The sequence below is a fragment of the Lissotriton helveticus genome, chromosome 5_1 (genome assembly GCF_964261635.1).
Source record: "Lissotriton helveticus chromosome 5_1, aLisHel1.1, whole genome shotgun sequence".
Taxonomy (NCBI): Eukaryota; Metazoa; Chordata; class Amphibia; order Caudata; family Salamandridae; genus Lissotriton; species Lissotriton helveticus.
The window spans coordinates 1834307230-1834327447 of record NC_136065.1 but is presented as its reverse complement, the minus strand read 5'-3'; the positions used below and the strand labels follow the sequence as shown (position 1 = coordinate 1834327447).

The following is a 20218-nucleotide window of genomic DNA, read 5'->3' as shown; positions in this document are numbered from 1 at the left end:
TCATGATCTCCATACTCAGCCGCAGACCGACCATTTTATCCCCGGAGGACCCGCCGTGAGAGGGACCGCGGGTGAGCCTGGGGGCCAACCATACGGCTGTTTGGGCCGGCTCGGGGGGCCGCGGGGAGTCAGGCTTGCCGGGCGGCGCCTGTTACAGATTCACGCCAATCAGATACCAGCGGACGCACTGAGGTGTGCAACATCTGCCTCATGACACCGGGAGACTGATCCCATGCACTGTTGCCCTGTAGGCATAGCAGAGCTGCTACTTATAGTTCTAGGACCAGGCCGCTGCTGGATTGGTCTGGTGAGGCACCGAGTGGGCCATTTCGAAGAGGCTGGGTACTGTTAACCTACCACATTGGCCGACCGGCTGGCCGCGAGGTCCTGTATGATATTTGGTTCGCAGTAGGTTGGTAGTCACACAATTATTTGCGGCTGAGATCTCTAGTTGTGCCCTGGAACAGGCTGGTAACTAACATGCCCGGCAGGGACAGAATGGGGCAGAAAGACCCCAAATAACGCCTACTACAATTTGGGAGGCCTGCCGAGCAATCTGTTGAGTCTGGTGGCAACATGGCTGAGGGGGGCACAGAGGAAACCAGCCTTAATGATGCCCCAACAGGATTGAGTGCATTGCTCCTCGAACTAGGGCGGGTATTAAGATCCTCGACGACTGCTTCCACACCCTAGACAAACGCTTGGACGAAATGGGCACCAAGCTGGACATGCATGAGAAATGCCTAGACACGGTGGAGGGCAGGGTGTCGGATTTGGAAGATTGCGCAGCACAATCTACCTAGCGGCTAGACCGCATAAAAAATTACTTTAGGGGGTTGCCATAAAGAAGAAGGACATGGAGGCGCGCAGTAGGCACAACAATGTCCGCCTTCTAGGCGTCCCGGAGTCCTCCAACACGGGGCACATGGATCAATTAGTCGAGACTCTGCTCACGGACATTTTTGGCAAGGATGCCTTCACTCACACCTTTCATGTAGAAAGAGCCCATCGCTCTCTTGGCTCCCGCCCTAACCCGGGATGTCCACCTAGGCCCATCATTGCCCGTCTTTTAAATTCTGGGACAGAGACACTGTGCTGAGGTTGGTGAGAGAGTGGGGCTCCATAACCTGGCGGGGCTCGGCATTGGCATTATATCCAGAATTCATCATCATGGTGCCGGAAGCCAGGAGAAAGTACACCTGCGTGAAGGCTACACTGCGAAACCTGGGTCTAAGATACGGCATGTTATATCCAGTGCACCTCCGAGTGGACATTGAGGGTCGTTCTCGCATATTTGACACTCCCACTGCGGTGCAAGAATTTTGTAGAGGCTATAAAGGGAACAGCAGCAGCCACGAGGACAAGGACTTGTCCGGAGCATCCCCCCTTAACAGTGGCTCGGTGGCCAGCGTAGATTTATTCTCCAACGAGTAATCATCTTAACCTACACTGCCGGACAGCTGCTAATTGTTGTGTGCAACTTCTTATTATTGAGCGAATTAAATGTTTCTTGCATGATTTTACAGGTGGGGTAACTGGCGCAGCGTTGCCACACCCCAAGTGTTAACCACTTTGTGTGTGTTTAAATTTTGTGAAATGTATCTAGTATTGCTCCATCTAGTGGTACGAGGGTGTCTACATGATGCATGCCCAAGCATTTTCATCTGGGACACTCCCTGCGTAAGAGTGCGCAGGGATGAGTGGGGGGTGAAGGGGGGTACGCTAGCTTTTTGGGGCTGTCAATAGTTCTTATACTGTTTATTCACTACAGCATGGTATGTTTCTATTGTAATGCACAAGCCCAGTCATTGCTAGAGAACCGGGATGCCGGAACGGGGTAGGTTGACACCATTTTCAGATCTTACATTAATCACCTGGAACATTTGGTGGCTTAACAATGCTAAGAAAGGGAGGCTGGTCTTGCATTATTTACAGCGACACTGTGTCGACATTGCCTTTTTTACAGGAAACACACTTGCCTAAAGCTCCCACCACAACTTTCGCCTCGGGTTGGGGTCCACACCGCTACTTTGCAGGCTATATCACATATGCACGGTGCACAGCTGTAATGATTCATATGAGGGTGCCTTTTCACTTCACAAAAGCACACATAGGCAGGGAGGGGCGTTACATTTCGGTGGAGGGACTCTTGATGGGCTACCGAATTGTGTTAATCTGTGTAAACGCTTGTAATGTTGACTGCCCAGAGTTCTTCCAAGGTCTCCACGCACAGCTTTTACAACTAGATGCAGACTGTATATGTATGGGGGTGATTTTAATCTTCTGTAAGATCCTGAGTGGGATAGCACGTCCAAATCCCCGGATACTAAACCACGCGCACGCCACGTATTGTTAGCAATGTGTGAATCATATGGTCTTGTAGACGTGTGGTGTCAGCGCAATCCGGGAGATGTCGCGTATATACCCACTATGCCGCTCAGTATGGTAATTGGACCAGATTAGATTTCTGGCTGGTCTCCGCCAACTTCGCTTCATGGTATAAGGCATCCCAACATCTCCCAAGCACTTATTCTGATCACGCCCTAGTGGTTTTGCAAATACGTATTCCCAGACCAGAGGGATGTGAGAGGATGTGGAGATTACCCGGGCATGCTTTAATGGACAAAGCGTTTCAGTCTGAACTTAGGTAGGCTATAGTCGAATACTTTGAACTGAACAAAGGCTCGGTGAGCTCATGAGCCACACCCTGGGAGGCGTTTAAAGCATATGTGCTTGGCATATGTATTTCTAAGCATTCCAGAGTGCTCAGAGACTTGCGTGGTACGATCGCGCGCACTGAGAAGCAACTAATTGAATTGGATAAATAGCAAGTTGTGTGACCCAATTCCATGCGGCTCGCCCGCCGCATGACACTCCTTATGGAATTCAGATATACAGCTGAGCGTGAAAGCCGTTTTTTAGGCAAGTTTTCCGTCGCAAGGTGTTATGGGGAGGGTGATAGACCTGGCTGTACAGTGACGCAACTCCATAGGCCCTCAACTGGACTATCATACATTACTTACATACCCTCCTCTACTGGGAGGACCCTAAACAGTACATCAGAGATCCGAATTTTTAGCTTACTATGCCACCTTATACACCACTCGAGTGTCACTTGATGAGACAGATCATAACAATTATCTTGCAGAGATTGCTATGGTGTGGCTTAAGAAGTTTATGCAGCAGTTTCTGGTGGAGCCGTTTTCCGTTGAGGAAATTGGAAGCATCATTAATGCCATAAATGGTTCAACAGCCCCGGGCCTTGATGAATTTAATGGGGTCTTCTACAAAACCTATAAGGACTTACTGTTGCCCTATCTATTAGAAGTTTATAACGAGGTGCTTGACCAAAAGGAACTTCCCCCTACTTTGTGTGAGGATGTAATAATTCTCCTGCTAAAAGCTGGGAAGGATCAGATTATATGAAGCTCGTAAAGGCCCTTATCACTTTTAAACCTCGATTATAAAATCTTGGCTAAAATGATCGCGCTGCGATTGGCCTTATTATTGGACCGTATTATCTCCCCGGCTCAATCGGGCTTTGTCCCCCACAGGTCGGCAGCGTTAAATTTGCGTACATTATTTGCGGTCATACATCGGATCGCTCCTGAAGTCCCGGCGGCTGCAGTTCTACTAGATACTGAAATGGCCTTCGACTCTTTGGAGTGGCCCTTTTTTCTAGCAGTGATGAGAAAGCTGGGTATCCCTAAAGGATTCATCGATCTCACTGCTTTAAGGTACGGCCCGCCCACTGCTAGGCTTCGTCTAAATGGCACACTGTCCCCTTCATTCGCGCTCACTCGTGGCACCAGGCAGGGCTGCCCACTCTCCCCGCTGCTTTTCATATTGGCGATGGTCCCACTGGTCCGCCATTTCCAGGAACGTCATCTTCACCGAGGTCTCCAGCTCAAAACGGGACCACTTTTAATTTTCCTATACGCAGATGATATTCTGTATGTCCGCAACCCTCAAGAGAATTTGGAACTGCTCATCAGAGAGACAGTTAGATTTGGAGTATTCTCTAAATTGGGTATAAATTGGGGAAAATCTGAAATTTTCCCCCTTACACAGTGCACTGCTCGCTGGCAGTGCGAATTCCCACTTACAGGTGTGTGGAGACGGTTAGGTATTTGGGTGTACAGATCCACAGAGATACTAAGCAAATAATCAGGCTAAACTTTGGCCCTGCGGTACATAACCTGGAACAGCAGGTTGAGTGCTGGCTAAGACTCCCGCTATCCCTTGCGGGCAGTATGGCCCTTGTGAAGAAGACTGTCCTCCCAAGGTTCTTGTTCCTGTTTCATAATATTCCCATTGACCTCCCCAAAACTTTTTTTTCGCACGTTGAGATCTCATCTCATCAGATTGGTCTGGGGGAGTGGACGACCCAGAGTTTGCTGGGACACCTTGTCCTTACCATAGGAAAGGGGTGGGTTTGGGGTCCCCAATATTCAGGTCTAGTATTTAGTTGCTCGGTGTAGTTTCACTCACTCCTGGTATCTTCCGGATGTTAGGATTCCCTACTCTAGGCCTGAAGCTGATCTGGTGCTCCCGGCTCCTGTCTTGTAGTTCCTGTAAAAAGTATAAAGGATCTGCACGTTTAGACAACATACACTGTAGGATTGGTGTCAGACAAACTCTAATCACCCCCACCGGGTATGTTTACCTTTTGTACGAACTAGCTCATAGTGCCACTAGAATCTCCTCTTACCAAGGAGAGAATAGTTCCTGGCAACCATCGAACATGACAACACTGATCCCTCAGGACAGGCGAAACAATATACTACCTTTCCCTCAGTCACTCGTGCTTACTTAGTCTGTCTCAGAGAGATACACAGAATAAACAGGCTGGGCGTTTTCAATAAACATCTATTGAACAGTTGTTATTCTGGTGTAGAATAGATGTGCTGCAACAACTGTTTGACAGTATAGGTGTAAATGATTAATAGTACTATAAAGGTAAACAGATGGTATAGTTCGACCATCTTACTATAATCATGAATACACTCAAGTATATAATACACATGATAAAAAAATGCATACGCCTATGATGCCTCCCTAACTAGATGTACCTACGTGTACTTAGCCTGTGTGTAGGTGTTAAGCCAAGAATCCCTCTAGGATTTAGTCAACCCCATTACCTGAAGTGAGTGACTATGGGACTCCTTTCTGGTCTTGAGCTGGACACCCTCGAGGGATGTATCAGCATGCAGGAACCTCAGCGTCTCTGGTCAGTGTGTCAGCCGGAAAGCCTTGGTCTCCTCTGTCTATCTTAGCAGGATGTGATGTATATATACCCATAGGTCTCCCCAGGGGTCCTAGCTTGCTGTATTACTCTGCCGGTCTAAGAATGACGTCGGGCATGAACTTTATACATATATTTTATACAGTAGATGGTAGTCCTGTTGTGCTTCCAAGAAACCTCATGCATAATATATGAGATTTTCGGACTAGGGAATACCAGCGCTCTGAATGCAGTGTAATATCTAGGTAAAAGGTCCGTCCCTATAAACCGTGACCAGTGTAATGTAGGCAGATAATATATGTGAAGGGTAATGAGATTACCGAGGCCTATATAATGGTACCTATATGGAATATAACACTCCACTCTGTAGGGTGCATCCGCTGGGATTCCCCAGAGACCCAAGAGACATCCAAACAGTTTCCACCACTAGTAGGGCCTGGCGTAAGCTGACTATAGTGACGAGAGGAGGTGCTTTATATTCATGGGAGGTCCCTGTTGCTAATAACCCTTGGCTTCCCGTTACAGAGGAAAAACTGGTGCAGCGTACACTTGCAGCATATTCAATGACTAAGATCGAGGATTTGTTCCCGGGGGGACATGTCTTTTCTAGCACAGAGGGCGGGCAGTTTAGTGAGGCCACATTTATGGATCATTTGGTCTTTACTCGAATATGAAGGGTGCCTAAGCTAAGATTTCGGAGTACCCATTGGAGCCTGAGTCCTTCCCTCCACTTACTCTTCTAATTACAAGTCCCGGGGGAGAACACCTAATTTCAAAGTTAAATAAAGCTGTATGGCATTAATCCCTAGCAGGGACACCAAAATACGGGAGGGCATGGGAGCGGGATCTTGGGCACCCAAATCAGGATTCGCACTGGTCCTTCTACTGTGAGCAAACTAAGGAGGACTCTTTAAATTGCAGATGTAACCTTATACACTTTAAATGTTTGTGGAGGGTCTATATGACCCGAGCTAGTTTACATGCCATTGACTCGAATCGTCTGCACCACTGTCTTAAGTGCGGTGGCCCGCAAGCCGATTTTGCCCACCTGAATTGTGCCACGATTGGAGACTTTTGGGAATACATCTTTAGGACAATAACACAAATGATACTCCTGGAGGTTGCTCCTATGCCCGAAATCGCCTTGCTGGGTTACGTGGGGGGGAGGGGGGGACTTCCAAAGAAGCTGTGTAAATTCACTGCCATTGCTCTTCTGCTCACTAAGAGGGAAATAGCGCTCAAATGGGGTAGTAGATCCTCTCCCACGGTAAAGGACTGGCTCCATGGTCTCACATACTGCAATACTAACTGTGAGCTGTATGCCAGGACTCAACCACTTGCCTCCGGACCAAAAGATATCTGGGAGCCTCTTATATCTTATATAAAAGAAATCAGCGCCACCCCTGCTTTGCAACAACCCAATGGGATAGTCCCCACTGGGGTGCGGTAATTTGAAACGCATTCCACTTTCTCATTTTGCAGTGTTTTATTGTTGTATCTCTCGGGGGTCTGTGCTTGACTGCGGAAGTAAGCTAGCTGTTCCAGGTAGGTTAAATGTGGCCTTTACAAAATATGATGTACACACTACCCTGAGACTTTGGTCTGTTGTACACTTGTGCACAATTGATTTGCAAATGTGGTTTCTTTTCTGTATCACTACTTCAGGATCGTAGTGAATAACCATGCTGTGCTGTAACCTATGAGAAAATGGAAATAACGTTTAAGAAAAAAAGAAAATGATTTAACTATGATGTTTAGAAGGGTGATTATTCATGAAGTTTAGTTATGCCTCATTTTCCTAGATACAGCATTTAAGGAAGACAGATGCAGCTCTAGTATTTTGTCAATTCTGCCCGGGCTTATTTCCCCTCCCGATCAACATCCCCATATGAGTCTTCTCTCCTCACAGTTTTTGCAAAGCACAGTACACTGTTCCGCGATTGGTTATTTTCCTCAGAGAGCATGTATTGTGAATTAAACTTTTCGTGTTCCCAAAGTATCATTATGAAGGGCACTTCTGCTGGAAGTTCTGATGCAGGCTTGCTAGCACACCAGTGTATGAGTCTTTGTTTGAGAATGTTTTATATTGTGTCTTACATTTTCCGCCTTTTGTTGTTGTGAAAGTTAGTGGAAGATATTCTCTACCTTAAATGATAATCTTACTTCTGATTTATGTTAGCGCTAGTCATGACATTCTGAATGTGCAGTTTTACTCATTGCTTATGCATAAGTTGTGTATAAAAAAACTAGTTTTAGGGGTGAGACAGAGGCTTTCCGTTTTCCTCACTGAAATTTGTCCATGCGTAAAGAGATTTTTCCAAGCTATTACTAGGGTCTCTGTCTGTTACTCTTGTGATTTTTGTTGCATATTGGTACTTGGAATAATTTCTGACTATGGACTCTGTATCTGAGCCTTCATAACATTTACTGTAGTTCTCTTTATTTCTCAATTTGAGATTTTAGTAATCAAACACTATCACTTTTTAGCAATGTAGAACTCAGTTATTGAATGGTCCCAGTCACTATTTGACTTACTCTGCTAATTTTGTAGGGTGGGCCTAAAATTAGATTCCACTCGCGGCATTGGCGAAATTTGGTCACTCTGCTCTACGCTTGTGATGCGGAGTTCCAACCATATTCCACCACTTGCCGCTTGGCTGTATTTAGTTACTATTCGAGCAACGCAATGACAATGGGAACAACGCGAGGCTCTGGCAAGCTGGGTGGTGAGAGAGATTTGGCGTCCCATCGTGCGATTTCTAGTCACTAGGAAGCCTTTCAGTGCCATTCTGTAAATAGGGCGGTCACATTTGGAGTGCTGCTTCCCGAGTAGATTTTCTACTCTAGAAGCAGCAAAATCGACTCAAATGGATTTACGAATAAGTATTCTACCCAAACACACTGTTCAGATAGTTTTTTAGAGCGAAATGCAGTTGTTTATTTTACTTTTTTTTTTCAACAGAAGGAAGTGCCACAGAGGCTCTAACTTCCTCTTCCAGTCCAGAAGACTTCTCCTAGTGCTTTGTTCATCCCTTGGTCACTTTTCATTTCGGTTTTGAGGGAAAATGACGACTCTCTTCTTTGTCTGAAAACCCTGCTGCATATACCATTGGATTTTTAAGGATTAAATTTAAAGAACCTTTGGATAAGTTTGTTGTTTGATGGAGGGCATGCACCATTATTTTGATGCCTTTTTTGTTTTTTCTTCATTTTTTTATTTGATTGTGGGAATTTGCAGCAGCTGCCTCTTTTGCAATAACTTATTCTTTGTTTTGTTCTAAGGGAAAACATTTGCACAGGTTCGGGAGGGCTGCGGGCCTGGTTTAAAAATGTTTGAAGTACTTTTTCTCCATTTTTGTCTATTTTGTTTGTGAATTTGGCACTATTATTTAGCTAACTTTACTGTGGGGCCTAGTCTGCTCATGCCACGGGCCACGACCAGCCAGCTATTATTACAAGGAATTGGGTATGTATTAAACAACTGTTTATGTGGTATATGTTTTTTAAACATATATTCATATAAGGATGGACTTGGTTTAAATGTAAAATGTTGTTTGTATTTTAAGTTTTTCTGCACAGTTTAAGTTTTTTTGGTTTTGGTTTTGGCACTGCTGAATTAATGGTTTTGGTTTCGGCACTTAATGGCTTTGGTTTTGGCACTGCTGAATTATTGGTAGTGTTCTCTTCTTTGTTTACCATGCCTCCTTTCTTTGCTGGCCAAGTGGCCATTTTTTTTCTGTGGCCAGTGTACATGTGTGTTTGCTATGTGCCACCATTTTGTCTTCGTTCTCCATGCCATGTGGCAGGTTAGTCACTTCGTTTTGTGTAGTTAGTGTGCTTTGCTTTTGCCATAGGCCTGCATGTGTTCTTTGTTGTCCATGTCTTTGCCCTTGGTGGCCATGTGGCTGGGGGCCATATTGTAGTCACTGTGTTTCGCTTTTGTCGTAGGCTTCCATGTGTTCTTTGTTGTCCATGCCTTTGTCCTGGGTGGCCGGCAACCATTCTGTAGTCAGTGTGTTTTGCTTTTGCAATAGGCCTGAATGTGTTCTTTGTTGTCCATGCGTTCCCCCTGGGTGGCCATGTGGCCGGGGGTCATTTTGTGTAGCTTGTGAATTCAATTTCTTCAACTTTTCAAAGCAATTTTCTAGGGACATTGATAGAAGCGGCCTATGCCTTTTTTTCTGTTCATTTTTTTTCCTGATGTCAGTTTAATGTGCTTGAGGATGATAGTGGTATGTTGTACATTGTTTATGACTATTTTTTTGTTTCCCCCTGCGCAAATTTGCCCCCCCATAGGATTTCTCATAGTCTCTAGGGAGACACCAGCAATAATGTTTTTTTAAAATATTTGGTTGTTCCCTGCAACCCCCGCCTGCCATAGGGGCAGACCACAGCAATATTTTTTATGGTGCAATCCATTTTCCCTCTGCAACCACCAACTACCATAGGGTATAGGCGAAGCCCAGCAATAATCTTTTTAAGGATTATACAATGTTCTCCCTTCCCCTGCACCTGCTGCCTGCCAAAGGCCATAACCAAAGACAAGCATCATTTTTAAGGATTATTCTATTATACCCCTGCACTCGTCGCCTGCCATAGGCGCAGATCTACAACATTTATTTTTTAAGGATTATTTCATTTTTCCCCGCACCCACCACCTGCCATAGGCCATAGGTGCAGACCAGCATTAATATTTAAGGATTTTTCTATTATTCCCCTGCACCCACAGCGGGCATAGGCGCACACAAGCAATACTTTTTTGCAAGGATTATTCCATTTCCCCCCTCCATCCCCTGCTTGTCGCACATGCCTCATAGGCCTAAGAGGCACATAAAGTAAACTTTTCAATCTAAATGATTATGAGATATTATGTTATTATGATTTGGATGGATGCACTATTGTTAATTATTTGTGATGTGATCTCACTAAATTATATGGTATGTAGATTCAAACTGCAAATGCCACGTTTCACTGAATTTTTTTCTTGTTTGCTTGCTTTTATGTGCACAAGAGACATCACTACACTCAATACAGCCAGACAGAAGGCCGTCAGTGATGTTCACCAGATGAGTCCTCTTCTGCTTCCACTTGTGTAGCTACTAGCTAAGTGGCAACTGCCAGAGTAAGAAAGAACTTGAAGATGACCCCAAATAAGGGTGTTCCTGCCAAGAAAATGGCCAATAAGAAGGAAAAGAAGAAGGATATTGCCACTACTGGTGTCCCGGCCTCCACTTTTTTCAGGAAACATGGTGTACCTGCTGCACCCGTCTCTGGGAAGCAAAAGGCTGGGAGCAGCACTCAGGCATCATGAGCAGCATCACCCCAACCTCAGGCTAAGCCCAAGCCCATTTCTCTTAGCAATGCAGCCACTCCAGTCACGGTGACGAACAGTGAGAGGGATCAGGATAGTCTCAGCAGCAAATGAGTTGTCGAAAAAGTGCATAACAGGAGGCGCAACAGCCAGCAATAAACAGTTCTTCCTGAAGTAGGAGCAGAACAGGAGGTTAAGCCTCCTGCTGAGCAAGATTTCTTCAATCATTGGCTTCACAATCTCTAGCAAGAAAAAGAAAGGGTACTCCATCACCTTCTCCAAGCCCCCTTTCTGATGATCTGGACATCGATTGGATCGCGGGTGAGTACAAAATCTGCCCTGAGAGACAAGGGAAAAGGAAAGTTCTTGAAAGCCTAAAAATTATGGAAAGTGAAGTACACCCTACAGAGAGGCAAATGGCACAGCTTAGTTCCTACAGTTCTTCAGGCATTGGCAGAGGCACACTAAAAATGTTCTCCTCTCCAGTTTGGGACTTCTTTGCGATCAGCAAGCAAGAGGATAACATTGCTATATGCTCCATTTGCCACACAAGTGTGTGACGAGGTAAGCCAGGTTCACAATATAGTATTGTCCCCTCTGAGAAAACCTCATAGAGTCTGGTGGGAGGAGCATCTTAAAAATATAGTTTTTGGTGGTGGTGATGAGAGATGGGAAGCAGATGAGTGCACAGTGATGGAAGAAGAAGGTGGTCATGAGGAAGAAGAGGATGATGGCATTACACAAAGCAGCCCTGTCCCCTGTAGTGTGTCAGCATCACCTGCATCAGGAACCTTTAAATGGTATTCAACTTAAATGCAGACACCTCTGCCACATACAGGGACTCTCCCAAGATGCACATTGAGTCTACCACCTCCTGGTTCTCTACAGAAGTCGCCTGTGTCAGTGGCACCACAAAAAAAAATCTAAGCTACTATTATGGGAATGTTTAGGCTGGAGGGGCCGTATGAATGCAATGACCTAATGGCAAGTTTGTACATAGAGAAGCAGGCTAAACTGTTAGCGCTGGACATTCTCCCTTTTTCTTTAATGGAAGAAGTGAGATTTTTTAAAATTTGTGGCAGCCATCTGCCCAAAATGGAAGGTTCCCAGACAGACTTATTTTGCCGGAGCTATGCAGCAGAGTGCCGTTCACACTAGCCGCCTGACAACAGACATGTGGACCAGTTGTCAAGCAACTGATTACATGTGTATCATTAGACACTGGATCTCTTTTGTGGGGGTTAGGCAACAGCTATCTGCAGGGCTCAGCACTGAGAAAAGGTTTAAGGGAATTTGGCAGAATGCAACAGTAGCACTGTTTGTCATGGAGAAATCCCATACAGCTGCAAACATCTTTGAAGAGGTTAACAGCAAGGTGTTTGAATGGCTTCGACCGAGAGGTGTCAGAATAGGATTTGTTGTCATGGAAAATTGCAGTAATATAGTCAAAGCCATTGCACATGGTGGATATTTCAGGGTACTGTGTTTGGCAGATTGCATTAACCTGATTATGCAGGACTTTCTCAAAAAAGAAGACATAGCAACATACTGGCCACCTGCTGAAGAATCTGCACTCATTTCAGCCATTCTTTTAAAGCCCGGAAGCAGTTGAGGATCATTTAGTGTGCTAATAGAGTGCCACTTAAAGCCCTCATACAGGAGATGCCAACACGTTGGAACTTGGCCCACTACATGTTGCAATGTCTGTTTGAGCAGTACAGACTAATCATCGACTATGTCCTTCAAAGGGGAGACAGTGCAACTAAGAAAAGCATGACCATGAAAAAAAAACAAATGGGGGCAAGTCAAATGGCTGACTGAAATGCACATCCTTCTGAGGTGTCCACACGGGAAGCCAGCAAGGATGACAGTTTGATAAGCCAACCAATCCCGATGTTGACTCTCCTACAGGACCAGTTGAAAAAGGTGTCGCAAAGGTTTGCCGGTGTGAGCAAATCAGCATATGAGTTGGCTCAAAGCATAATTCTTCCTTTGGCTGTTAATCTAAGGCTACAAAGAGAGATTGTGTCCTCCAATGAGTACATATGTGTCATAATATTCGATCCACAGAACAAACAAATACTGGCCACTTTCATTCCTTTTTCCAAATGGGGATGATTCACTTTACAAAACTTGGATTGTTGATCAAGCAAGAGAAGAAAAACTGCTACAAGTTAGAGGCCCAGGAAAAAGTTGTGTTGTGTAGCTTTCAACTTCCAGAGAGGGCAGGGCTGTTGTCCCACAGCCACCACCTTTGTTACCAGCAACACCAGCAAAAGATGATATGGATCCACCCTCTGCAATGGCTTGGTTTCAAGCGGCAGGGCTTAAGTCAAGTGCAGAGAGAAAGGCAACAGAGTTCGAGGAGGTGGCAGCACCAATGACTATTCAGAGGATGCTCCAAGACTCTCTGGATCAAATCCCATTGGTCTATTGGTACGGGAAGATATGACAATGGACAGAGCTCATCAGGCTGGTAATAAAGTATCTGGCTTGTCCGGTAGCCATTGTACCTTCTGAGCATGTGTTCAGTGCAGCTGGGATCAATTGTCACAGTCAGAAGGACCGGTCTCTCACTGTGGAGATTTTGGCTATCATGAAACACTGTTACAGCACAAGAGGAGGCTGAGGGAAATTGGTCAGAATCAAGTGTGTTATTTGAGCAACTCTGGGTGACCCTCCTACCCCGAGTGTGAGAATCACCAAGTAAGCCAGAACAGAATTTTAATACATTATTTTCAAACTGCTTTACAAAAAAAATCAAAGATAAAAGGTATATAAAAGAAAATGTATGTATTTGGTGTCTGACTTATGCAGTCCTACCATTTAGTCTCATGTATGGAGTGGAGTTGGACAAGTGTGCAAAGAAGAAGCCTCCTAAATAAATTGAGGGGCATTAAGACAATGCCTCCCAACACTAACCTCCTTTTTTCAGTCCCTAACTGGGCTGCTATTAAAGATCATTAATTATATAACACATCCACTGTTTGTTACTTCCATGGGAAAAGAGAAAATGCAATAGACAAATCTGCACTACACTTTTAACAGGTACTATTGCACCAATGAGTGATATATGAGTGAATGATGATGCGGGTGGTGGCTGGTAAGGTGTTTTCAACTAATTTGTAAACTTGATTTGTAATGTTTGAGCCCCGATGTATGATTCTGCATGAATTATTGCCTTTCTTTAACACTTCACTATAATTTTTCTTCCATGGTCCGCTCTTTTCCTGTACTTATGTCAGTTTAGTTCACAAACTACATAAAATGCTCAAATTCTTTTGCTCTTCTTGTTCATCAACACTACAGGTCTATTGCTGTCAGCCTCATTTGGGTCAGGACCTGGAGCCCGGATGGGACTACACCAACACCATGAAGTAGGCAGCCAATGCCTATCTACTTCAATGGGAAACAACTTGACTGAAAAAGGCCTGCTCAGTTCTGTGGATGGGAGAGAGGTGCGTTGATTTGGGAAATGCTGAGTAGTGTGCTGGCTGTAATGTCAAACGCCTCTTGGTGTGGTCTGAGGGGGACTATTACTGGACACATATGTCATATGATGGAGGCAATCAGCTAAATGTTATGACATGTGACATCTGTTAGATTGATCAGCCTGGTACACACAGATGATATAATAGATAAACATGCCTGAAATTGGTGGTAAAACATTGTTCTCACTTCTCAGTTAAGCGCACATGACTGCACCACCCTATGCTCTGCCCTCCTGTTCCTCATTTAACATAAAGTTTACCTTCTGCTTGACTCTACATTATGGACATTTACTTTTTTGCATTCTACAGGCCTTCTCTTCTTCTGCATGGAACAAAATCTTCATAACATTCCTGCTTTCCGCAGCAGTTCAGCCCTGCACTTAAAAGGACATTTCGAGAAGAAGAATGCAGATGTGCAGTCCATTTTGGCATTTATACAGTATTATTTTTCTTAACATTAACACTTTGTAGAACTGTGTGGGTCTATCCTATTTTGCATTTTTCAAACCTAGTTAACAGAACAATAGATAACTTGAGCCTCTGGAGCTGAAAGACTGTATGCAATACATTTAGTAACTGAACTGTGCCATTCCTTGATTATCTGCAACAGATGTGATAATGATGTGCTGCTCATCAACTTGATGAATATTGTGTTTGTCTTTGTCTCACCTTTTCCTAACTCCCCATTCCTATCAATCAGTCAAAATAACTTTATTCGATTCTTAAGAATCATAAAAAAAGACTGTCACAAAATACATGATCAAACTTTAAAAATGTAGGATTCAACACATATATCCACTTCCAACATTATTCTAACTCCCCCTGCAAGCATGTCATAATTACTAAAATTAATTCATCATAGTAATCATCATAGTTATATTCCACACATAAATATTAAATAAATGATACTATAAAATCATTTAAAAACGTAGTTTCATATTACGATTCATACCGCTTCCTAATTGATAAGGCAGTTCGAGTAAAGTTAAGCATAGCACTACAAATAGCAGCAGTAGATAAAGAGCATAAGAAGTTAAAACCCTCCTGATAGGAACAGGGTCTAATATCACACAAGACAGGTTTGATAAAACGTGCCCTTGGATCTTTGTAGAGATTGCAGAACAGTACAACGTGCATCGTGCTTTGTTGGGCTAAATAGTTGCACAGACAGGGAATTAGTCTCTCACACCAACTCACCGGTTTAGGAAAAGCCACAAGAAAGTGCAACGTGCAGAGTCTAAATCTGGTCATAAGGAAACATGAATGAACTTGGTTAGTAAAAGACAGATTAAATTGTGTGTTTCACAATCCCGACTAGACATACATAATTCAGCATAATAGGCATTTTTTTATCGTCAATTTCATATTAATTTGAATACAGTCGGGATTATCATAATAGTGCCCTAACCCGATCTTGTAAAGATTTTCTTTGACATATCGGAGCCAGGGAATGGCAAGAGCTTTTTCAAGGAAAAGGCAATCTCTAAGAACACTTCTTGAGAATCATAAGTCCTATGATGTCCACACTTTCCCCCCAAAGGATCAATGGTGCAATATTTATTCTATCCCTTAAAAAGTCCAAAGCATTGGAAGAACTAACAGGGATCATTATTAATTTAAATTTTTTTTTATTTTCCAGGGTTTGTAGCTGGTTGCTCTTGTGATATCCCCATACTCCTGCCCCGAAAGTGGCTACTCATAAACTTGTATATCAGTAGCCTATATCATTTGTATAGGGTTATCATCTCCGCTACTGGCTTATGTCCTAGCTTGCAAGCAAAGCGTAACAGTCCCTCCACTGTTCTGCTAGTGTGTTGGACTCTGGCCACGGTAAGTTGCCCCCAGTTTAATTTGTTATTAAAAACATTCCCTAAATAAGTGAAATTGAGCACCTTGTCTATTATCTTATCCTTCACCACAAATGTCCTTGTTTTCGTTGGTTTAGGACCACACACCAAAATAAAAGATTTGCTAAAATGTACTTTCAAGTCTAATGCCAACATAAAGTCAGTAAAGGCATTCAAGGCTTTTTGAAGGCTATTGGCCGTCAAGGCCATCAGGACAGAGTTGTCTGCGTATGACAACAGGGGCACTGATTTACCTCCTATGCTGGGAAAGTCTAATTGTTGCTTGAAAAGAAAGGCCTCCAGGCCATTTGTATATAAAAGGAATAAAAAAAGGGCCAAGATACACCCTTGACAAACCCCCTCCGTTGAAAGAATTTACCCAGTCTTCTCGCCCCGGGGCCATAACGGATGGAAACAGTAGTAGAGGCGTGAAACCTCCGCAACAGGGTTATAAGAGGCTCCTCACAGCTCCCTTTTTCCATTGAATTCCATAACTTCCCCCTGTTCACTCTATCAAATGCGCTGGATAAGTCCATGAAGGCAAGGTGGATTTACCCCTCCTCGCCTTCATGTACTTACCCATGATCAGGGACAGGTTGAGGCACTGTTCGTTTGTTCCCATGCCCCTGCTGAAGCCATATTGAGTGTTGGATAGGAGACCAGAGCCATTAGCCAAAGATTCCAAACATGCAAGAATTACCCTCGCCAAGACTTTACACGTGGAATCAATTAGGGATATGGGCCTGTAGCATGCTGGATCGTTTCTATTACCTTTTTTGTAGATAGGCACCACTACAGCCTCTTTCCATGATGAGGGGATATGTCCCACTATTACAGCTTTAAAAACACTAACCAGCAATGGAGCCCATAGTTTGTGGTTGCTTTTAAATAAATCCAGGGGCAACCCGTCAGGGCCTGGTGCTTTCGAAGAAATACCCTTTGTTAGAGCATCTTTAACCTCACTAACAGTCAGGGAGGAACTAAAGTGATATGCTGTATCTAAGCTAATTACTAGTCCGTCTCTTTGTTCATCTGGAGAGATGCAGTTTGGATTAAAGATTTTTGTAAAATGAAGTTCCCAGGCTTCCCATAGTATTGTTGATTCCATGCTTTTTACCTCGTTTGTGAAAAGGGGGCGATTGATATCCTCCCAGAAACTTTTAGAATCCCTGAGAGCACTAGCTCTTTCAAGATCTTCCCATGCTTATCTTCTCTTTACATCTTTTCTCTGTTTAATTACTCGTTTATAAGTTTGCCTTGCTCTCTTGATTAAAGTTCGGTCACGGGGGATTGCATGCAAGGCATTCTTAAGATCTTTATGCACCCCGGTACTCTCAGCGTTAAACCATCTTGTTTCTTGAGGGTCCCTCCTTTTCACGAGTTTGGTCATGTTTTGGCAACATTTTTACAAATTAATTTAACATCCCTTATAACTATGTCTGGGTGGGAATCGTGAGTTAAACATGACATAATTTGGGGGGCGTGGCTTGACGGGCGAGGATGGCGGTCGCAGCCTTGTAGAGCTCCCGCCGGCTTATCCTGGCCCCTGAGCCCATCCAGCCATATCTTCTCAGGGCTAGTGTGTAGTACGGCGCTGGGAACCCTCCGGTGCCGCGAACGGCTTCCCTGAGCCGTCTGGTGAAGCAGCACCGCCGGCAGAGACGTGCGGCCTGGTCTCCGACACTGAGACCGGGGCCTAGATTTTGGAGCAAGCCGCGGAGGTGACCCGACAGCCGGGCAGACCGCTCGGCCGGCGGCCGGACCCCGGACGGCGGAGGCCCCGAATTGCAGTGGACTGGGCGCTGGACTGTCTCGCTGCTCCTTGTGGAGGTGCTGGGTGAGCGACGGGCCCCTTGAAAGACACTGAGGCCTGCGTGGGCATTGCGCAGCCGGGGCCTCGATTTTCGGGCTCCCGGAGCCGGCCGGACCGGAGGTGGGGCCTGGGGAGCCGGGACAGCTGAAGCGGACTGTGAGTACCACTGCGGAGCTGCACCTTGGGGCAGACCTTGGGCCCTTGGGCGGATTGGTGTACTGGACTGGCTCGGGGCTGCTTGTGGACTGTCTGGGGCCCCTCCGGGTCCGTTGTTTGGTGGGGTCGGCTGTGAGGCTGGGAGAGACGCCTGGTCACCGGTGCAGCGGTGTTGGACTGCACTTGCTCCGCGACATTGACCCTAGATCACCGGAGGATCGATTCGGGTCCGGCGGCGGTGGGGCCCCGGATACTTTCGCCTGGAAGTAGAGGACCTGCCGTGCTGTCCTGGTTGCGCAGCCCCTTCCCAGTTTGCTGCCCCACGAGTACCAGCAGCCATGACCAGGGGTGGTGGCGGTCCGCCCAAGCAGGGACCCATCGATAAATTCACGGGGCCCAGTGGGGGGTCCGGAACGGCCGGTGGTGGAGCTGGAGCGGGGCCGGATAATGCGGCGCTCATGGTGGCAATCACCCAGTCCAGGGACATGCTGGACGCAAAGATTGGGGCAGTGGGCGCAGATGTGACTCTGTTGCGCCAGGATCTGCGAAATGCTGTGGCACGGATCACGGAGGCAGAATCGAGGATTTCGGTGGTCGAAGACGATGTTGGATCCCTGAAACGCAAGATGGCGGCGATGGAACACGCTCAAAAGCACCTGGCGACCCGGGTGGAGGATGCGGAAGGACGCGCACGTAGGAACAACCTTCGCTTTGTTGGCTATATGGAACTGTTCCTAACCCAATGGCTGGAGAGTTGGCTCCCCTCGGGGGTCCTTTCCAACTGCTTTATCATTGAACGGGCACACCGGGCCTTGACACAGAGACCGCCGGAAGGTGAACATCCTAGACCTGTAATCGCCAGGCTTTTGAATTACCATGACAGGGACGTTATCCTGCGCGAAGCGAGAACCAGAGACTCCATCACGTATGAAAATCGGAAGATCATGATCTTTCCCGACTACACCAAGCTGGTACAGCAGCAGCGCCGGTCCTTCGTGGAAGCTAAGGCAAAACTACGGGGGCTGAAGATCCAGTATTCTCTACTGTACCCGGCCCGCCTGAGGGTTGTCTATCAATCCCGAACTCACTTTTTTGATTCCCCTGAGGAAGTCTTCCGATGGACTGACGAATCCGTGCCGATCAGGCCACACGCTCAACCTGGACTGAATCCAGGTGGCCCTGGTGGTTCATCGCAGGAGCAGAGAGGCCAGCCGGCCCGAGGCGGACGACATCGGAGGTCCCGGTCACGGAAGAGATCCGCATCAGCCAGCGCGACACAAGATAATGGGGCTGTTACATCTGACCACTCTGAAGACAATTCTTGAGACCCTAAGGAGGGGAGTATTTCTTCGCAAACGCTGTGAACTAGGACTGTCCGGGGACCCACGGTCAGGTTTCATCTTTTGATAACATTGACACTATATACACTGCGTGTTCTCAGAGATGGCTTAGCTATAAGTGGTATTGAGGATGGAAGCTCGGGGGCGACTGGACAGGGGCCTCCGACCACCACACAGTGGGTGTCGATTGGGGGAGGGGCGGGCTTTACTGTTTCTAAGGGGTGTTGGGATCCATTGGTATGGTTGGTCTTAGGCCCTCTGTTTTGGGCCTGGGGCTGCCCATGCCGCGACAGGTACTTCAGCGTTTTCTGAGGTATGGGGGTGGTGGGTGTTGGGAACTGAGACATGGGGAGGGTGGGGCTGTGAGGAAGTTGACTGAGGGAGGGAGTCAAGCAGGGGATGCTATTGTTGTTGTTTTGGGTTTTTGGGGAGGATGGGGGGTAATGCACGTGCTGTTTATAGATGTTTTGCAAAAGGTGCGGGGTGTGGGGTGGCACAGTGGGCCTATTTGGTGTTTCTCAATTGATCATGGCTGAAGAGTCTCCTGGCCTCCCCGGAGCGTCTCTACGGGTGATCACCTGGAATGTCAGGGGAATGTTGGATAAGATTAAACGAGGAGCTGTTTTGCGTTGGGGGAAGAGGGAGTCTGCCGATGTGCTCTTGCTCCAAGAAACGCACATGATGGGGTCTAAAGTTCTTAGTTTACAAAGGTTTGGCTATCACCAGGTCTTCCATGCGGGATTTGCTAGGGGCTCCAGAGGGGTGGCCATCTTAATTCATCGCAGAGTGGCCTATGTACATGAGAGGCAATGGGCGGACCCTCAGGGTCGTTATATTTTTGTCAAAGGTATGGTGGGAGCGGAGCCTGTGGTCCTGGGGAGTGTCTATGCCCCCCCCCTCTGCAGTGGGCCCTGTCCGAGAGGTTGTTTATGGTGTGGGAGGACATCCCGGAGTTGTTGGCTGTGGTCGGGGGTGATTGGATCGAGGTGATGGATGTGTGTGTGGATCGTCAGAG

General features: G+C 46.1%; 2 long non-coding RNA genes across 2 annotated transcripts in view; both read left to right on the top strand.

Moving 5' to 3' along the window:
- Nucleotides 1-20218, top strand: part of LOC144755874 (uncharacterized) — a 499059-nt gene that overhangs the window by 245869 nt on the left and 232972 nt on the right. The window lies entirely within an intron of this gene.
- On the top strand, nucleotides 13880-14525 carry LOC144755875 (uncharacterized). Its single transcript, XR_013594984.1, has 2 exons — nucleotides 13880-14014; nucleotides 14357-14525. It is a non-coding gene; the product is annotated as an uncharacterized LOC144755875 (long non-coding RNA).